The sequence below is a fragment of the Hippopotamus amphibius genome, chromosome 10 (genome assembly GCF_030028045.1).
Source record: "Hippopotamus amphibius kiboko isolate mHipAmp2 chromosome 10, mHipAmp2.hap2, whole genome shotgun sequence".
In the NCBI taxonomy this organism is placed as follows: domain Eukaryota; kingdom Metazoa; phylum Chordata; class Mammalia; order Artiodactyla; family Hippopotamidae; genus Hippopotamus; species Hippopotamus amphibius.
Window position 1 is genome coordinate 436,620 of NC_080195.1, and position 20,836 is coordinate 457,455.

Below are 20,836 nucleotides of genomic sequence, written 5' to 3' on the forward strand. Positions count from 1 at the left end.
CTAAAAGAATAAATTCACAAATTGTCCAAAAAAGAGTTTTAAAGAAGATCTGAATAGTGGGAGTTCTGGTCTACCAGGGAGAAAAGCTCATTGTAATGCTGCAGAAGGTGGACAGGTCTGCAGAACAAGCTTCTTTATTTAAGTGGCATTTTCAAGTTGGTGGAGGAAAATGGATCATTTGGCCATTCTGTTGGGATAACTGATTGCCATCAGAGAGAAAAAAATTAATTTCTTTTTCACAACTCAAAAACGTTTCAAATGCATTAAGCAAGTTTGAGTCATTAAAAATAGTTACAGAAGGGCTTAAAGAAAATTTAGTAGAAAATGTTTTTTAAATTGTGGAATTGGAAAGGTCTTTCTAATCACAGAAACCATTAAGGAAAGATTGATAGATTTGAACACATAAATAATGTTAAACTATATAAATTGTTGAAGGGTACCATTGATGAAGTAACACATGAATGACAACAAAAGAAAGCGTTTGTAACCTACAGAGCAGGATGATAAAATCCCAAAATTTATAAAGAGATACTTGTTGGTAATAAAAACTTATCACCCCAAAGAAGTAGGCTACTCTATGGAACAGTTTACACAGTAACACATTTGATCACTAATCATGTTAAAAGGCCCCCAAATTCCATGAAAACATTGGGAAACTTTCTGTTCACCAGACAAAAACAAAAAAGTTGATATGTGATGGGTAAATTGGTGCAAATGTTCAGGCAGCATTTGGGGCCAATAATGTACATATCCTTTGACCCAGTAGTTCTACTCATAGAAACCTAAGCTCGCTGAGAGCCTACAAGATACATATGGAATTGCGAGCCGTTATGGAAAACTGGAAACAACACAAATGCCTGACAGTAAGGTTTGTAGGGCCAGTTACGAGTCTTCAAGGCGAGAGAAGGTAATGAAGTGCAGGCTCAGGTCTGCGGTACTGTGGGTTCCAGCCCAGACCACGGCCACAGGGCAACTCACACTGCGTGGTTGGTTTCCGGGTGCTCACTCCGTTCCGTAGTCTATTAAGTGGGCAATAGCATTGTGTCCAAAAACCAATGTACTTACCTTAATTAAAAAGTACTTTATTGCTAAAAAATGCTAACCACCGTCCGAACCTTCAGTGAATGGTAATCTCTTAGTTGGAGGAGGGACGGCCCTGGCTGCTGACTGACCAGGGTGGTGGTCCCTGAAGGCCGGGGTGACTGCTGACCGGTCAGGGTGGTGGTCCCTGAAGGTGGGGTGACTGCTGACTGGTCAGGGTGGTGGTCCCTGCAGGCCGGGGTGCCCGCTGTACCTGAATTTTGCCGCATCGATTGACCCTTCCTTTCATGAATGCTTTCTCTATAGCAGGCGATGCTGTTTAATAGCATTTTACCCACAGAACTTCTTTCAAAATTGGAGTCAATAAATGACAGGGTCCTACTGTGCAGCACAGGAAACTATACTCAATATCCTGTAAGAAACCATAATGGAAAAGAATATGAAAAAGAATTTTTTTAAAAAAGCAACATTAAAAAAAATTGGAATCAATCCTCTCAAACCCTGCTGCTGCTTCATCAGCTAGGTTTATGGGATATTCTAAGTCCTCTGTTGCCATCTCAACAGCCTTCGCAGCACCTCCGGCAGGAGGAGAGTCCGTCTCAAGAAGCCGCTTTCTTTGCCCATTCCTGAGAAGCAGCTCCTCATCCTTCAGGTTTCATCCTGAGATGCAGCAACTCAGTCCCACCTGCAGGCTCCACCTCTGAGTCTAGGCCTCCTGCCGTTCCCACCACGTCCGCAGCCCCTTCCTCCACGGGAGTCCTGACCCCTCAAAGTCATCCATGGGGGCTGGACCCAGCTTCTTCCAAACCCCTGTTAATGTTGACATGTTGACCTCTTCTCGTGAGTCACCAATGTTCTTCGTGCATCTAGAATCGTGACTCCTTCCAGAAGGTTTTCAGTTGACTTTGCCCAGGCCCATCAGAGGAATCTCTGTCTATGGCAGCTAGAGCCTTATAAAATATATTTCTTAAGTAAGACTTGAAAATAGGAATGACTCTTTGCTCCAGGGGCTGTAGAATGGGTGTTGCGTTAGCCGGCCTGGGAACAGTCACCTCGCTGTCCATCTCCACCCGCGCTCTTGGGGGACCAGGCGCATTGTCACGGAGCAGGAGTATTCTGAAAGGAATCTTCTTCCCTGAGCAGGAGGTCTCAGCGGCGGGCTGAGAGTATCAGTAAACCGTGTTGTAAACAGAGGTGCTGTCACCCAGGCTTTGTGGTTCCGTTCACAGAGCGCGGGCAGAGTAGACTAGCATCATTCTAAGGGCTCCAGGATCCTCAGGTGGTAAATGAGCGCTGGCTTCCACCTAGAGGCACCCGCTGCCTCAGCCCCTAGCGAGAGGGTCCGCCTGTCCTGTGAGGATTTGAGGCCGGGCGCTGACCTCTCCTCTGGCGATGAAAGTCCTGGATGGCATCCCCTTCCAGCAGCAGCTTCCTCTGCACTGAAACCCACTCTCTCAGCAGGTCTTCTGGGTGACTTGCTGCCACGTCCACGTCAGCAGCTGCTGCGTCACCTCGTACTTTCATGCCACGCAGGCGGCATCTTTCCTTCAACCTCATGAACCAACCTCCTCCGCTGGCTCCAGACGTTCCTCCTGCAGCTTCCTCGCCTCTCTCGGCCTTCGTGGAGCTGAAGAGAGTCAGGGCCGTGCTCCGGGGGAGGCTTTGGTTTAAGGGAGCGTTGTGGCTGGTTTGACCGTCTGTTCAGTCACTAAAACTTTCTCCACATCAGCAATAAGGCTGTTTTACCTTCTCACCGTTTGTCTGTTTTCTGGAGCAACACTTTTAATTTCCTTCAAGAAGTTTTCCTTTGCCCTCACAGCTTGGCTGACTGTTTGGCACAAGAGGCCCAGCTTTCACCCAGTCTCGGCTTTCGACGTGCCTTCCCCACTAAGCTTCGTCATTTCTGGCTTTTGACTTAAAGTGAGAGACGTGCGACACTTCCTTTCGCTTGAACACTTACAGGTCCTGGTAGCGTTATTGACTGGTGTCACTTCAGTCTTGCTGAGTCTCAGGGAACGGAGGCTGAGGACAGGGAGAGACGGGGTGGGCTGGGGGATGGCCGGTGGAGCCAGGAGAACACACAAAACGTTCAACGCTCAAGTTCCCCTCTTACACGGCGCAGTTCGTGGCGCCCAGAACTATGTCTAAGATCACCAGTCACAGGTCCCCATAACACGTACAATAACAGTGAAAAAGCTCGAAGTAGTGTGAGAATTACAGAAAGGGGGCCCAGAGACACAGAGTGAGCAAAGGCTGTTGGGAGAATGTCACTGACAGACTTGCTTGAGGCAGGGTTGTCACAAACCTTCAATTGATGGAAAACACAGTGTCTGTGAAACGCAATACAGTGAAGTGCATTACAAGGAGGTCTGCCTAACTCTGTACTGATATGGAGAAATCTTGATGATACAGTAAGCGAATAACTCACGCAGAAGAACACGATGGCAGTTCTGGGAAGGTAGGGCATTGTCACCTTAAATAACTTGAAATTAACATACAGTTTAGACTGGCAGTCACAACACATAGCTGGTTACCGGAAACCAAGGGTGGATTTCCAGTTCGTGTATGGTAAACAGTGCTTGCGGAGGGGGCTTGCTAAAGTAAGAAATGGCTCATTTTCTGAACTTCTTAAGATTGTATATTTGAAAGTAAGTACCTGGCATTTAGTAGCATGTGATCAGACTGATGCTTGGCCAGAGATTTTGCTGACAAATCAGGATTTTCAGAAGATGGGGTACAGCATGCAGCTCTTCTGGATTCGTGGAAATTAATCTGACAATCTGACATGACCACAGTGTTTCAGAGCCATGTGGAGTGTTTTGTGGACAAGCGTTTGTGATTCTATGAGTTCAGTATGAGAAAAGCACAGCGCGCTTTCCAGTGTGATGTTATAAACAAGTCTCAAAAAATGCGTGTTCCTCTTTCATCTGATTCATTTTGGGGGAAACAATAATTTCATGTATCAACATGCAATGAAAAAAGGAGCAGAGGTTTTATGACTTATCAGAGTATATGAACTAGCACCTCTTTTTTAAAAATGCCATGCTCAGGTTTGTCTGGGGACAGCACTTTTAGTTTCCTGGAAAGACAGTGATCAATTATTAATATTCCTTGGGACTGTCCTTTTGTTTCTTGGAATCTGCCTGGTTCTTTGCAGAACCAGCCTAGGTTCACAAGTACTGTTTCCATCCTCAAGTTACATGAGGAATCATCACCGCAATTTAGAGTGTGGTTTTATTATCTCTCTTTGGCTGAATATCTTGAAGTTGGCAAACCTATGTATCAAAACCTCAGATCCAGCTTGAGAATAGAAATACTTGCGTAATGTCCACGTGCTGTAGGTGCCTACAAGTTTCTCTGTTCCGTGGTCTTATTTAAAAATACCTGGTGTTATTCTTTATATACAGCATCTCTGCCTCTTTCGTTCTGGCCATATTGCTGTTCTGGGTTGCTTTAATTATTGCTCAGTGTCATGTTTTTTTAATGTACATTCCATATGCTTCTTTTTCCATGAGGGAGGTTGTTTACCCTTTTTTATCATGTTTTCCCCATTTCTATCCATTCCTCATCATAGGCCTTCCCACCATCTGAGGCTCGGCCGTAGCAGCCCAGTTTCCCAGCAGCAGCCCGTGAACACCTGGCCCGTGCCGGCTCCGCCACCATGGGGACCGCTCAGGTACCGTGTGACCCCTTCCGTCCTTTGGGCCGCATCTGCGAGGGGGGAGGTGCTGGGAGTAGTGGTGATGGAGGTGGTGGAGGTGATGGTGGTGATGCAGGTGGTGGAGGTGATGGAGGTGGTGGAGGTGGTGGAGGTGATACAGGTGATAGAGGTGGTGGAGGTGATACAGGTGATGGAAGTGAAGGTGGTGACACAGGTGGTGGAGGTGATGGAGGTGGTGGAGGTGATGCAGGTGGTGGAGGTGATGCAGGTGATGGAGGTGATGCAGGTGATGGAGGTGAAGGTGGTGATGCAGGTGGTGGAAGTGATGCAGGGGGTGGAGGTGATGCAGGTGATGCAGGGGGTGGAGGTGGGTAAGCACCCGGGAGTGAGGGCAGGCGCTGCAGCAGCCTCACAGCTTCTCACGGAGGATTTTCCTGCCTAAAGGGAGGCGTGTCTATAAGCGGCTCAGACAGAAGGCGCTTGTGCATGTTGTGGTTGGGAAGGAGGCGAGGGGCTGCTGGAAATCCAGGGAGTGAGCGTGAGATGAGGTCTGAGTTCTGGTCCTGCTGGCATCTCATGTCACACGTGCTGTCACATGTGTGCAGGGAGGAGGGGGTCTGCGGGCACACACCCAGGGTGGGGCTTTTCCGGGGGGTTCGAGTGACCTTACTGGGCTTTCGCATGTTGGTGGTGATGGTGGCTCTGCTTGTGTGGGGGGACAGGAAGTCACCCAGCTGGTGGCGAGTGAGACGGGGCACAGATGTCCCTCCAGGGGCACTCTGACTGCTGTTTGTACCTAAAACTCCTGGGCTACGGTGTGTTCTCAGGAAACCCCCAGAGGGCCACAGCCCGCTCCCCCATCTCCACTCACATGTGGAGTGTATTTGAGACCAGAGGTGTGACCTTTTACCTTTTCCGATGCCAATAAATAAAATAATCAGTTGAAGCCTTTGTAGATAGAGGCTTTTCATTTGATTTTTCAAAGGAAGAGCGGCAATTTATAGTCTGTCTTGTTTCTTCCTCCAGGAGGGATTTAAGCTATGAATGGCGGTCAGGTTTCATGTGGACCCTTGTCACCAGCCCCCGATGACCTCCCTCCCACCTCTTCTAGCCCGTCGTGCACCCCACCCGGGACACTTTACACGTTTGCACCTCTGAGTTCAAAGACCTTCTTTTTCCTTCTTGGTACTCACAGAGGAGGATGTTGGCGTGGGGTGTCCATCTCCACAGCCAGGAACATGGTCGCTTTCTGGTGGGAGTTTTGTGTAAGAGCCTTGAGGAGACCTAGCCTTTTCTTTCTCTTTTTTAAAAAATCTTCATCCCCCTCTGGTTCAGCAAAGACTAGGCATGATGCTTCTTCAGTGCTCTTAGCTGCTCTTCAGTCAGACTCCCTGCAGCTCGTGAGAGGCAACTGCCTATTTTTTCCACGAATTAGGTAGGGTTCTTCATTGCAAAGAACAGAATGCACTCTGACGCGTGTAAGCAGAAAAGGAATTTATTAAGAGTGACATTGCGCACATCATAGACCTTTCTTGATGGGGCTGGATAGAGAGGTTCTGTAGGAGGCCGTCAGCCCTGCCGCCAGGCCCCACGAGACGAGGAGACGGCCCTGGTACCCGGCACGAGCCTCCTGCCTGGACGCTGCAGCGCAGGGAAGGGCTGGAGCCCAGACCTGGGGCCTTGCCGGCGTCTGGCTGCCAGGAAGGCTGGAAAACTCCTCTGGTGTTGTCTGTGCTCCTGTCACCCTTCGGGAAGGGTTGATCCCAGGGAGGGGACGTGTCAGAGGCTTAGGGAAGCTATTCGGGGACACCGGGCAGCCCCCATGGGAGCCGTCGCTGGGGTCTCCTCCACGGATCCACTCTTCCTCCCTGGGCTGTCAAACACCGTTGTGAACGCCCCCGTCCAGTATAAAATGCAGACACCCCAACTCTTACCCCACGCGTCACACAACCTAACTCCTGGACAGGGTCTGGGAACAGAGTCCACTGAGTTCAACCAGACCTCTGCCGGATTCTGGGCCCGGTGCACTAAAGGCAGCAGCACGGCCTCTCGGAACCGAGGTTGCAGGCTGTTTGCATTGCTTTAGTTTTCTTATAAACATGTAGGTGACACAGCAAAGAAGAACTGTGGGGGTGAGGGTAGCTCTAGTTTCTGTGGGGCTCCCGTGTCCCTCCCCGCACCAAGTCCCCTTGGCCCCGGCCGGCAGCTCTGCTGTTCTGAGACCTTAACCTTCTGGGCAAAGGTGAGTCGTGATGCTCCGTGCCTCAGACACCCGAGTTCCCGGTGGCCCTGCCTGTGGGGGTCTCTGCAGGCTCCTGAGAGCTTCTCCGGTGGATGTGGTGGTGCCAGCGGGGCATCAGAGGACCCCCTGGTTCTGACCCTCTGCCCTCGCTCGGAGCAGAAGCTCCTCTGTGTCCTGGTACCGTGGGTCCAGTGACGCCCTTGGCACCTGTCGGGGCAGCAGCCTGAGCCGCTCCCAACTCAGCCTCCAGGACCAGCCCACGGGTGTACCCACGTGTCCACGGATGACTCCCTGCTGGACTGGCCTCCCCTGGGGACCAAGACGCCTTACACAGCAGACTGGAGAGTCCTGGGGACGGGAAGCAGGGCCGCCCGGTTAGCCTCCGTGCTTCCTGGAGCCCACGTCCTGGCCACAGGAGAGGGTCCACGTGTGGCTTCGGGTCCACAGCAGACCCTGCGTCCTGGAGGAACAGGCTTCTCGGGACAGTTCCCAGAACCCGCCAGAGCCCTGCCTTCAGTTCACTTGTCAAGTTGCTGCAACGGGCAGTTCTGTCAGATTCTGCCTTTGGGTAGGACTTTAACAGTGAGAATTCACGGTAACATAGGGATGCTGTTTAAAAGGCACGCGTAACTATCACTGACCTTTTGGAGCAGATAATTCTCAGTAGGGGGGCTGCCCGGGGCGTGGGAGGGTGTGGGCAGCATCCTACACCTCCACCCACTGATGCCAGGACCCTCCCTGGGCCGTGAGCACCAGACATGGCCAGACGCCCCGGGGGCAAAGTGAGCCCCCAGCCCCGCTGAGGAGCACCGTAGGTTTTCAGGTCGTTGGCATCAAATTGTTGATAATTCCTCTTACAGGGCCTTTATTTTCCGTGGGATCTGAAGTGATGTCATTGCTCTCATTCTGCATGTTGTGAGTGTGAGTCTTCTCTCCTTTTCTCTTCATCAGTCTTACGTACATCAGTTTTATGGATCTTACTGAACCAGATTCTGGTTTTAATGGTTTTCTTTGCAGTTTTCATATTCTCTGTGTCACTGACACCCGTTCTCTGGTCTTTATTATTTCCTTTCTTTTCCTTACTTTGGTGTTCATTTGCTCTTTTTCAGCTTTTTTTTAAAGGTCAGGGCTGAAATCAACAATTTGAGACTCTTCTCCTTTCCTGATACAGGCACTGTGTGCTGTGACTTTCCCTTACTGGGTGTGGAAGGCTTTTGTCTTCCTATAAATATTCTTGAGACGTGGCAAGGTTACGTGGAAACACGTGGCCCTTTGCTGGGTGGGATTTGTGGGACGCTCCGCTCTCTGGCTCTGTCTGCGCCTGCTGCCTGGATGCTGCCCCGCCAATCACTGATTCCAGCCATCTTCTTTCCGAAGGCCCTTATTTCTGTTGTGTGGGTGGCATGTTCTTGTTTCCCAGCTATGTTTGGGATGTATTCCTGAGTTTTCACCACTGTCATTTATGTGGATTTGGCCAAGGAGAGAGGCTGGTGGAATTCTCACCTCCCTACCTCCATCCTGTGTTTCTCACACCCCCTCCAATCTTTCTCATTAGAGAGACCCAGGGAGGCTGCTCCGCCCACGGCAGCTCCTCTGTCTCCCTTTACATCCGTGATTCTCAAACGGGGCCCTTTTGCCCTCTTGGAACGTTGGCGATGTCCAGAGAGATTTTTGGTTTTCACTGCTGGCGGGGAGGGTGCTACTGTCATCTAGGGGGTCGAGGCCACGATGCTGTGATCCATCCTGCAGTGCCGCACCCCAGCAAATCTGGTGCACATGTTTAACCTGTGGTCCTTGGGTATCTTCAAGAGTCTGAATAAGAAGGATACGGGGATCATATCCTCTTGACCTAGAACCATTTCTCTTCAGTGTGAGACGTTTTCATGGGGGCTCTAGGAACATTGAACGGTAGCAAGTCTGCATGCAGACCCTTTCAGATGGGTTATGTTTAAAACGCACATCTGCACGTGTGGGGGTGACAGGAAACTGTGTGTGAGACACGCTGCAGGAAGTACTCCAGTGGCTGCGGTTTGATGGGTACGGTGGCTCAGGCTGAGTCCTTGCATCCACGACCCCCGCGCTGGTAATTCCTGTGACCACATCCCCCACACCGAGTTCAGAGCAGTATTCACATTTCTGTTGTGTTTGGACAAGGGAGCAGGCTGCATGTTGATATTCTGTCTCATTTAAAAATGAAAGAAATTATGAACCGTGTTCTCAGCCCTGGTTCCAGGTCAAGCCACGTAATCATGAATGCGGAAACCTCATGTATTTGGCAGAAGAAAATGGACTTTCTTCGAGGTAACTGCAAATAGATCTGTGTTTCTCAGGGACCCATGTTACGTAGCAAGAGAAACAAGACATTCCCCTCTGTGACCCTAGACGGCTGCGTGGGACAGACCTGTGCTCTGAGAAGCAGCCGTCTGTTAAAACGGTGCTCGTTTTCGTGGGGTGAAGAGTCGCTGGGTTTTAGTGAGGGCTGTGGAGTGCCTTCTGATCGCTTACACGTGTTCACTTTGATAAAATACGGGTCCACTTGGGTTCGCTGTTCACGGGGCTACATCTACCAGGGGGTTCCTCTGTTTCCCCCTTGTTAGCAGGAGGACCCGGGGGCTGGGGGCACGGACGTCGCCGGCCGTGCTGGAGGAGAATCCAGGTTCTGACCTTACGGGAGGAAATGGAGGCGGGATGTGAAGAGGAGCCAGGGTCTGCTTGGCGGTGGGGACCAGGCGCTCTCTCCGGCGCGTGCGTCACCGTCCTTGTCTGTGTGCCGCCTCCTCACGCCCCCCCCCCGCCCCTGGGAGCGAGGGGCCGCACGCATGCGCCCCGGGTCTCCGCGCGTCCGCGGGAAGGTCTCACGTACCCGCGAGGACTCCTGGGCACGGGAGGGCGAAGAGCCGTTGCTTTTACAAGTAAAGAATTTTACCTGTTTTCGTTCAGCAAGTACATTTATGTTAAAAATAAATGACGCAAGTTATTTGGGAAAGTACCTTCTCTCTGGCTAGTTCAGAGATGTGCAAGTAGAAATTGTGAACACTGTGATTGTAAATTGGGTTAAGTTAGTTGTCTCTTTTCTTTTTAAAAATCATACAAACGCGATATCGTACCATGGAGAAATTAGTGTAAACAAAACAAGAGTCAGAGATGGCCGCTGTTTTTTTTTTTAAACCTTTATTGGAGTCGAGTTGATTTGCAATGTTGTGTTAGTTTCAGGTGTGCAGTGAAGTGACTCCGTTACACACGTACATGTGTCCCCTCTCTTTTAGGTTCTTTTCCCATATAGAGTCCCCTGTGCTATGCAGCAGGTCCTTGTCAGTTACCTATTTTATATGTAGTCGTGTGTATATGTCAATCCCAATCTCCCAAGGTATCCCTCTCCCACTTACCCTCTGGGTTTGTTTTCTGCATCTGTGACTATTTCTGTTTTGTAAATAAATTCATTTGTATGGTTTTTTTTTTAGATTCCACATGTAAGTGATATCATATGATATTTCTCTTTCTGTGTCTGACAGTTCACTCAGTATGACCATCTCTAGGTCCATCCATGTTGCTGCAAATGGCATTACTTTGTTCCTTTTTATGGCTGAGTGATATTCCATTGTACATATACCACATCTTTATCCACTCCTCTGCGGATGGGCATGTAGGTTGCCTCCACGTCCTGGTAATTGTAAGCAGTGCTGCGGTGAACGCTGGGGTGCACGTGTCTTTTCGCATTGTGATTTTCTCCGGGTTTATGCCTGGGAAGGGGATTGCAGGGTCAGAGCTGGTCGTTATTGACATGATTTACTTTCCATGCTTTTCATATTGTATATGTATATCCACCGTATATATGAATAAAATGATTATACCAATTGTTTCAATAACATTTTAACAAATTAATACAGTATATTGTGGCAACCCTCCTTGTCAAAATATCTTAAAATATTTACTTTTATTGAGTTATAATTAGCACACAATACTATATTAGTTTCAGGTGTACAACATAGTGACAACATTGTTGCACATCATGAAATGGTCACCACGGTAAGACCAGTGACATCTGTCCCCACACAGGGCTGTTGCCATGTTACTGACGATATTCTCGGTGCTGTACCTCACACCCCTGTCCCCTGGGAGTTTGTGTCTCTTAAACCCCTTTACCTGTTTTTCCATCCGCCAACCCCCCTCCCCTCTAGCCACCGTCAGTCTGTTCTCTGTATCTGTGGCTGTTTCTGTTTTATGTTTGTTCATTTGTTTTTTCGATGCCACATGCAAGTGAGATCATATGGTGCTTGTCTTTCTCTGTCGGACGTATTTCACTGAGCATAACACCTCCAGGTCCACCCGTGCTGTTGTAAATGGCAGGACGGCCTTCTTTTTCGCGGCCGGGTAATATTCTGTTATGGACGTCACTGTCAGCCGGTGGGCGGGTTGTGTGCACTGAGGTCTGCCCCTAAGTGGTGCCCTCTGTAGTTGTCAAGATGCTTTTCTGCACAGATGAGAACCGTCAGGTTGGCACACCTCAGTTGATGTAACCAGCCTCTCGGGTTGAGGATGATGTCCAGTTCTCTGTTACTGTAAGCAAAGCTTGGACTAATTATCTCTACTCAGTTACTTCATTGTTTCCTTAGAGTAAATTTTTGGAGTTAAAATGTTTCAAAAGATATGAAGGTTTTAAAGATTTTCAGTGTGTATTTCAGTACAGCAGAATGCACCTGTTTGCCCTACCACCAAGATTACTCACTTAACAGCATTTGCTTTTAAAATTCTCTTTATAAGTACTGGTTTGACAGATGACACATAATTGGCGATTTCATTTATTACGTAGGTTAGTGGTTCAGCTGAATGTGTTTTTTCCTTCTTTCCCTCTTTTGTGTGTATGAATTGCATTCAGTCTTTAACTGTTTTCATGCATTTATGATCCAAATATTTTTTGTTTCTCAGATTGCCATTTAAGGTTTGATTTTATAATTTTTAATTGAAGTATAGTTGATTTACAATATTCTGTTAATTTCAGGTGTACAGCAAAGTGATTCAGTCATATATATATTTTTTCAGATTATTTTTCATTATAGTTATGCAATGCTGACTGTAGTTCCCTGTGCTATACAGTAGATCTTCGTTGTTTGTCTAGTTTATATATAGTAGTGCACATCTGTTAACCCCAAATTCCTAATTTATCCCGCCCCTCCCTTTTCCCTCTGGTATCTGTAACTTTGTTTTCTATGTCTGTGAGTGTATTTCTGCTCTGTCTATAGATTTATTTGTATTATTTTTTAGATTCTACCTGTAAGGGATATCATATGACATTTGTCCTTCTCTGTCTGACCTACTTCACTTAGTATGACAATCTCTAGGTCCATCCATGTTGCTGCAAATGCCTTTATTTCAATTTTTTATGGCTGAATAGTATTCCCTTGTATATACGCCTCATCTTCTTAGACCAATCATCTGTTGATGGTTGACTTTATAATTTTTTTATATCTAAGAAGTAAATTTTCACAGAATCCTCTCTAGGAGTATATTCCTTTATGATTTCTGACTTTGGTGTCATGTTTAAAAGCCTTCCTTTGCCAAAATTTGCATAAACATCCAGCTATATTTTACTTTAATATTTTTATTTCATTTTTTTCCTTTCAAATCTTTAATTCTGGATTTATTGTGGTTTATGTATAAATTAAAGGCTGTGCTTATTTCTTCCACTAATTGGCTAATAAGCTATTGTGCTATCATTTACTGAGAAACGGTGCCATCAGGTTTTCCAGTGTTAGATTGACTCTGTATTTTGGGAAAATGCTAATTGGGGTCATGCTGTGTCTTTATCACTCTTCCTTTCCACTAATCTCTTTTGGTAAATGTTTATGTTAAAGCTTTTTTCCTTCTCTTTTTAAAGTGTCTGTTGGGATAATAACAGCCCTGTGTTTGTATACAAAGTCTCTGATGATTCCTAAACAGAGTGCTTTTGGAGAAGTACTGTGGGGTCAGTTAGGAGGAAGGAAGTGGCCCGGGTCGGGGGGGGGCTGTGGGGAGGGGGCTCCCGGGCCTCAGGGCACCTGTTCCCTCTGGCTCTGCACTTTCGAGGTTAACCCAGATTTGAGGTTTACAAAGACACAGTCTCAAACCCAGAAGCATCTCCGAGGGCACATGTTGTTACAGGAGTAGGTGTGGGGATGAGACAGGTCTGTTAGCGAGTTCTTCCTGCTGTGTTCATAGAGTGTTTCGTTTTTCTGACGGTACCTGTGTAATTTGTGCAGATATTTGAGAGAGATGTCAGGTAGCAGTGACTTTGCTCCGTTATCCATGGGATTTTGGGGTCCACGTAGGGCCCTATTCTCCTGAGAGAATTCAGATTTTTTCTTTGTAACAGACTATCTCAAACTTGTTGGCTTAAACAATACACATGTATTGTCATAGCGTTCGGCAGGCCGGGACTCTGGCACCGTCTTGCTGGGCTGAATCAGGGCGTGCACAGGGCAGGTCCCCTGGAGCTCTTAGTGGACAGTCGGGCCCTCACCTGCTCCAGCTTCCGGGGCGCCGTGCAGTTCCCATTCTTCTCCCTCCGCCTCCCCAGATGCAGCAGCAGTGAGGAGTCTCTCTGAGGGCACATTTGGTCGTGTGGGGACCTCTCCTCCTCCCAGGGTCCTTAACCTGGTTCCACCCTAAAGCCTGTCTTCCATGCCGGGCACGTATTCGCAGGTCCTGGGGGTTAGGGGTGGACGTCTTTGGGACCATCGTTCTGCTGCCACGATAGTTATTTCTAATGTAAACTCGTGTTTAGCTCTCATCTTTAGAAAGTTTATTTTTGCCATGAATTTGAACAAAATGTCTACATGTCCTGGAAAAATAGTTGCAAAGTAAGTTTTTCATCTTTTATCTATATTTCAGAGCACAACAGGTAAGATGGGCTCCTTTACCATTTTTAAAGTAGTGGAAAAAATTATTTACTGAGGCTGATGGTCCCCCAGCAGGACCCGGACGTCTCCTCTTACGTGATGTATATGAACGTGTATAAATGCAGTTAAGATGTGGCCCTGATTAAACAGGAAATCACCAAGCACAGGATTCATTACTGAGAACAGGGAAACCCAGTTGAACGACTTGCCCCCAATAAATCAGCGTTGATGAATACGGTAGGATCCGGCTAGGATGTATCAGCAATTACGTTTAATCATTTTGTGACCCCACCCCACAGAGACAAGCCCCTGCACAGAGGCCAGAGCCCAGCTGTGCGTGTGCAGGATGCGGGCTGCTGGACGGGGGTGCGTTGGGCTTCACAGGCTTGGTGGCCGGGTTTACAGCCGTGTCCGGATCCACTGTTTTTCTTTGCGGTCTTTGAAGTAAACACTGTGTGCGCCGGGGGCGTCGTTCCCCAGCGTTGCAGGGCGTCCAGTAGATCCTGAGCGGATGCAGGCTGAGGAGGGCTTCTCTTGCCCTTCCTCAGTGCCTTGAACAGTTATTCAGTACGTTTCTGTTGGATGGAAAGAATGATTTCTAGTTAAAACAACGGTAAATTTCATTGCTGTGCACATTTCTCTGCATTCTAATCTGTGTTTCTTTCCAGTGGTTGGATCTTTTTGCCTTAAAAAAGCTGCCTTCCTCTAGGGAATCAGTGTAAACAAAAGCGGCTCAGAAGTACAGCTTTTGGGTCACACCCGTGTCGCTGTCTTGTTCTCCCCTCCGCGTGGCTTAGCGTGCGGCTATCCTGAAGGTGTTGTCTGTAGCTTCTTCCCAAATGTGCTCTGCTTTATTTCTCAAAAATCATTTAACTGAAGAAAATCAGTGAATTAAAGACTTTCAAGACCGAGACTTTATTAACTCAGGCGGGGCTGTCCCGTTCGGTGTTATGTGTGTGTATCTGGGTGTGTGTGTCTCTGTGTCTGTGTCTGGGGTGTCTCTGTGTGTATATGTGTCTGGGTGTGTTTATGTCTGTCCAGGTGTCTGTGTACCTGTGTGTCTTCGTGTGTGTATCTGTGTGTGTGTGTCAGTGTGTCTCTGTGTGCGTCACTGTCTCTGTGTGTGTCTGCGTATGAAATCTTAGACATGCTCAGAACACTTCATGAACTTCAGGTGTGAACCCGGATTATAATTCTCTTCTCAATGCTAAGCTGAGTCCCCAGATTCTTGAAACACTTAGAGAATAATGAAGTCATAGGCCTTTTTATGTTTGGGGCTGTTTGCAGCCTCACATGTAGACCTTCCTCCCGTGTCGGCTGGGCTCTCGGATTCGCGGACACGTGTGGGTTACGTCAGTTGGTCCTGACGCTCTGACACTTACACGTTTATCTCGGGGTTGAACACAGGTCTTTCCTGTCACGTTTGAGACCTTGGGTTCTGATGTGAGAACGTTTCCTTCCCCTGAAGACTGTCTCCAGGTGGGTGACGGACCTGTCCTTAGGTGACAAATAAACGCCTGGACTTGGAAGAGCCGTCTGTGGCAGCAGGACATCACAGTAACGCAGCAGCTGTGTGTCCTGAGGAACTCTCCCTGTCTTAAATTTAGACCTGTCTGTCCTGCAGACACTCACTGGGGAAGCAGAGCTCAGAGCACGAGGCCTGGGTGCAGCGGGTCTGAGGCAGACAGTGAAGGGCTTGTTGCTCTCCTTTCCTGCAGGACCGCTGCCGTGTGGGTCCCCAACCCGTCCTTCACGAGGATGGTCCTTCTCCCAGACACGCGTCACTCACGATTTAACTGTGACGTTGCCACTTGGACAGTCATCCATGGTTATTCGCTGTTTACATGAGTGAATACATGTGCTGGGGTGTAGGTGGTTAGAAATTTTAAGGAGAATTTGGGTAGGAAGTCTGCACCGAGCAGATGTTAACAGTGTCTTGCCTGAAGCTCAGTGCAGGCACGCGGACCTGCGGACAGAGTGCAGAGTCTGAAGCTGGGAGGATGGTGGGTGGTGCGGTGGGGGAGCCGGTTTTGAGGGCGGGAGAGAAGATGGGAATGTGTGATTGACTTGGTTGATCTTTGGCGCGGGGAGAGGGGGGAGCTGGGCAGGTTAAAATGTTTGTTTTGTGAGGTTGATATGACACTAGAGCTGGAAATGTGTTAGAAGGTTGACTTTTTGGAAAAAGATTTAATATTTTTCGAGCAGCTTTCGGTTTACAACAAAATTCAGAGGACGGTGCAGAGGTTTCCCGCGTCCTCCGGTCCCCCCCCCAGCCCCCACTGTCACCATCCTCACCAGATGATGCCTTTGTTACAGCCGATGAAGCTACCGTCACGCAGAGTCCATGGCTCACATCAGGGCTCCTCTTGGTGTTTGTACATCCTTTGCTTTTGGACCAATTTATAGTGACGTGACGTCACCACTGCAGTATCACAGAGTCGTTTCCCAGCCCCGAAGTCCTCTGTGCTCTGTCTGCTCACCCCTCCTCCCCCAGCCTCTGGCCACCACGGATCTTGTCACCGTCCCCGTGCTTCTGCCTTTTCCAGAATGTCATGGAGTTGGAATCGTACAGTCTGTGGTCTTTTCAGATTGTCTGCTTTCACTGGGTCCTATGATTGGCAGTTCCTCCGTGTCTTTTCATGGCTGGAACGCTCATTGCTTTTTCGTGCTGGAGAAGGGTGTTTACTAAGAATGTATTTGGAGACGGATGAGCTCCCCTTGAGGGATGCCCAGGGAGAGGAGACCCAGGGAGGGGGCAGAGCACGGCACCCATCCCAGGGCCTGCCGGACGATCCGTGAGGAGCGGCCAGGACGCGGCCTGGGGCTGTGCCGTGGGGAACGGCTGACGTGCGTTGTCTGGAGAAGAGAGGCCTGTTGAGTAAGTGAAGGTTGGTCAGGTAGAAGATGTTTTGAGTTCAGTGTGTTCTTAGAGCTGGGGTCACAGACCCTGTCCCGCAGGCCAGGTCAGCCAGCTGTGCGTTCACAGCTGCGCGTAGGATCGACGAGGTGGGTCGTGGCCTGTGGCCTGGAAAGCCTCAAACAGTTGGTTTTCTAGCTCCTGCCCTAGAGGTGGCCCCACAGCTGGATGAATGGCACCGGGAACGCATCCTGTCCTCAGGGATGATGCCAGGGAAGCATGTGGGAGCTGGGGGGTACATGCCAGCTACAGAGTCCCACGAGGCTGTTACTGCTGCTGCTACGGAGAGATTTAGGGCACGCGCAGAAAAGAGCATCCCACAGCTACGGACACTATACATCTTTCAAATTCCCTGGAAGAGTTTAAAGTCTGTCCACATTGTTGAGGTCCTGGTTGTGATGAGGGTGAGGTTTGGAGCGAAGGTAGGGCTTTGAGGTTGCTGGAGAACCCTTTTGTAACTGGTGGGGATTTGGCCATAGGGATCCAAATCTCTGAAGTACCTGGACATTTTCTCTGTTAAGGCAAATAAATATATTAAGGGTAATTTATGGAAACAATGTGAGAAATAATGTGTCGCCCAGCCTAAGACCTGAAAACCTAAAGAGTGAAATAGAGTGGAACCGTGTAAGGGTCATTAAGTGGTCGGCAGTATCATTTAGTTGTCGATCAGGGCTGGGGGTGGGGTGTGGTCTCCTCCCCTCGTGGGCCTGGCTTAGTCCTGTGTCTCGGGGGGAGGCTCCTGGGTGGGGGTGCCTCACGCCTGTCCCTGGAGCTGCGTTGTGTCAGAATGGGACTCTGAATGCAGGGTCCCTCAGTGCGCCCCGCAGAGCCTGGTCATGGAGGTGCCTGGTGTGGTCCTCGGGGCTCAGAGCAGCGGGAAGGTGCCAAGAACGCGGAGGCCCCGTCCAGAGGACCTGCTGGAGGATTTGCGTTTCCACAGAAGCAAGTCCGAAGCTAACAGAGTGGCCTTTGATGGAGGGAGTCTGATGCCCTCAGGGGGTGGCAGCAGCTTCCCTGCTGCCCAGGAGACGGTGGAGTTTGACCCTGGAAGGACTTTGGAGAGAGGGTCAGGCCTTGTACCGTGGCTGCATCGCTAAGGAGACGGTGGCTTTTCCCACGAGAGCAGGTCACCCACTTCCTGGCTTAGATGGTGCCCAGAGGGCTCTTCTGTTTCTCTTCTCATGTCACCTTAAGTGATGGCATCAGACTGGGAGCGCTTTATCCTTTTGGAATTGTTTGTGCGATGAGAGCCTGTCCTTCGTCTGTTTCATTTTACAGTGAAACAGGCAAGATAAATGCTTTATCTTCCCCTTTATTCACAAGTTAGCAAAACAACGAGTTGTTCCTGTCACTCTCCAAAGATGACCCTTCACTCAAAAGTGTTATTGTAAGTCGTGGATTAAATCCATTTGGTGTGTTTTATTCCATTGAGATGATTACCCGTGTTGGCGCTCAGACTCTCCTGTCTTTGGCCAGGGGGGCCTCTTCCAGTTGGCATCTGAGGCCTTTTGACCCAATGCTAGAGTATTTTATAGATGTCCATATTGTCCATTTTTGTCTCAGACTTGGATTAGCCAATGTCTAGGGAACCTGCTGTATTTAGTGAACGTGGCATGAAGACCACATTCTTGTTTCTAGTGATGCTTACTGCAACAGGTTGGTCACTGTTTCTAGATTTTTGTAGGGGAAAAGCTGGGAAAAATATGTGAATTTGTGAAGACAGACTACTTTTTGAATTCATACTGATACTTGCAATTCAAATTCAGGACTCTGGAATTTTTACTACACCTCTTTTATGTTACATTTGTATCTCTTCTCTCCCCTCCTGATGCCTGCATGGAGAGCTAAAGCATGGCAGCTTGATCTCCGAGGCTCCCTGGCTCTGTCCCCCGCCCCAGTTTTGTCCAGTGTCTCTCCTCTGTCTCATCATCCCCTATCCTGCTCAGTTCCGACTCCAGGATGAGCAGTTTCTTCTCAGTGCGGGACCCTGTCCTGGAAGGGAGGCCTGGCTGACCAATCTCAAGTCCACAGGGGCCTATTGGATTTATCACGGCTTCTGTTCCCAGCGCCTCCCCCTGCTCGGGCTGGCTGCCTGTGTGCAGCGGACCCCTGTCAGCCGTGGGGTGGTGGGGAGGGCGGGCGGCTGCTCTCCGCAGCCCTGTCCTTTGCCTCGTCCCTTCCGCCTTCCTTTCCTTGCACAGAATGCCCTGCGGCTTCTGGTACCACTGGTGATGTGCCTGTTTCCTTGTATTTTGTGCTTTATGGGGCTCTCTTCTCACCTAGTTTTCTTGCAAATGGTATTCCTGAGTTTTTCTCACTATAGTCTACATGTATGATTTTAAAGCTTATTAATACATTTTCATATAGAACTTAAAAAACAAAAATCTTGTGATATTTTTGTTCCCTGTATTCTTGCTGTATATTTATGTTTATTTCTCATATATTCTTTCAAACATAAGTAACTGCTTTCAGTATTTGTAACTTTATTTAAAAGATATGTTTACATCATTGATATTTACCTGGGTTGTTTTAGACGCATTTTACTGGATTATTTAGTACATAAAATATTTAAAAATATTAGTAGTATGTTTGGATATGTCAGATGTAGATGATTTTGAAGGTGACTTTGACATTTCATGCTACCTATTATTGACATAAGTATTTCTGATACTGAGTGCACTTCTAAATTTCTCATTTATTTAAAATATTTTATCACTTGGTGGTATAGCACAGATACTAATATTTCCTCAGCTTTTCCATGGAAATAAATGAAGTAGAAGGGAAGTGTGTTTGTAGGTTGGGGAGATCAATAATTTTTCTATCAGGAAGTGGAACTGGATAGAAATAATAGGGCTGGTTCATGTGTAAATCAATGTAGGTTTTTAAAAAGAAACTTCTTATTGAAATATACCTACAGAAAATGTGCTGTTCTTGGGTCTACAGCTCCCTGAATTATCATGGAGGGAACACACCCAGATGGATAAATGAAATGTTCCCAGGTTCCACGAGGCTCCCTGTGCCGCTTCCCAGCCATCATTCTTCCTTTCCCACTAAGGGGCACCACTGTTCTGACTTCTAACAACTTAGATCAGTTTTGCTTATATTTGAACTTCATATAAATAGAATTGTACTATACATACTATCTTTCTTGAACAACTTTATCCATGTATAATTCTCAGTTAACCTGTTTAAAGTTTGTAATTCAACAGCTTTTAACTATATTATTTAGTTTGTTCATAGAGCTGTGCCACCATCACCACAATCAACTTTATAAAATTTTTATTTCCACAAAGGAAACCGCACATCCCTTGGCCAATCCCCTCCTAATTCTTCCACCACTGCTCCAGCCCTGGGCCACCACCACCACCTTTTTTTTTTAATAAATTTATTTTTATTTATGTTACTTATTGGTTGAGTTGGGTCTTCATTGCTGTGCACGGGCTTTCTCTAGTTGTGGCATGTGGGGGCTAGTCTTTGTTGCTGTGCACGGGCTTCTCATTGCAGTATCTTCTCTTGTCGTGGAGCACGGGCTCTACGTGTGTGGGCTTCAGTAGTTGCCATGCACAGGCTCAGTAGTTGTGGTGCACAGGCTTCGTTGCTCCGTGGCATGTGGGATCTTCCCGGACCAGGACTTGAACCGTGTCCCCTGCATTGGCAGGCACATTCTTAACCACTGTGCCACTAGGGAAGTCCACCACCATCTTTTTCTGATCATCTCTTTTTTTGTCCTTTATTCTATTAATATGTTTTACATTAACTTAATTCTGGATGTTAAACCAGACTTGCATTCCTTGGATAAATCTGGTATGTATTTTCTTTTATTTGTCTTTCCCCCTCAACATTTGTTTGTGGATTTACCTATGTTGCATTAATTGTCAATTGTTCCTTATTTATTCCACAGTGTATTTGTTCCTTCTCTTGCCGATGGATGTTTGGTGGGTGCACAGACTTTGCCTGTTATGAGCAGTGCTGCTTTGAAGTTCTCTTATTTGTCCTATAGTAAAAATATGTTTGCATTTTTTTAGATAGACAGTATTGGAAGTTATAGTTTATACATTTGCCTGTATTCAGCTTGAATAGCTATTTCAAAACAGTTTTCT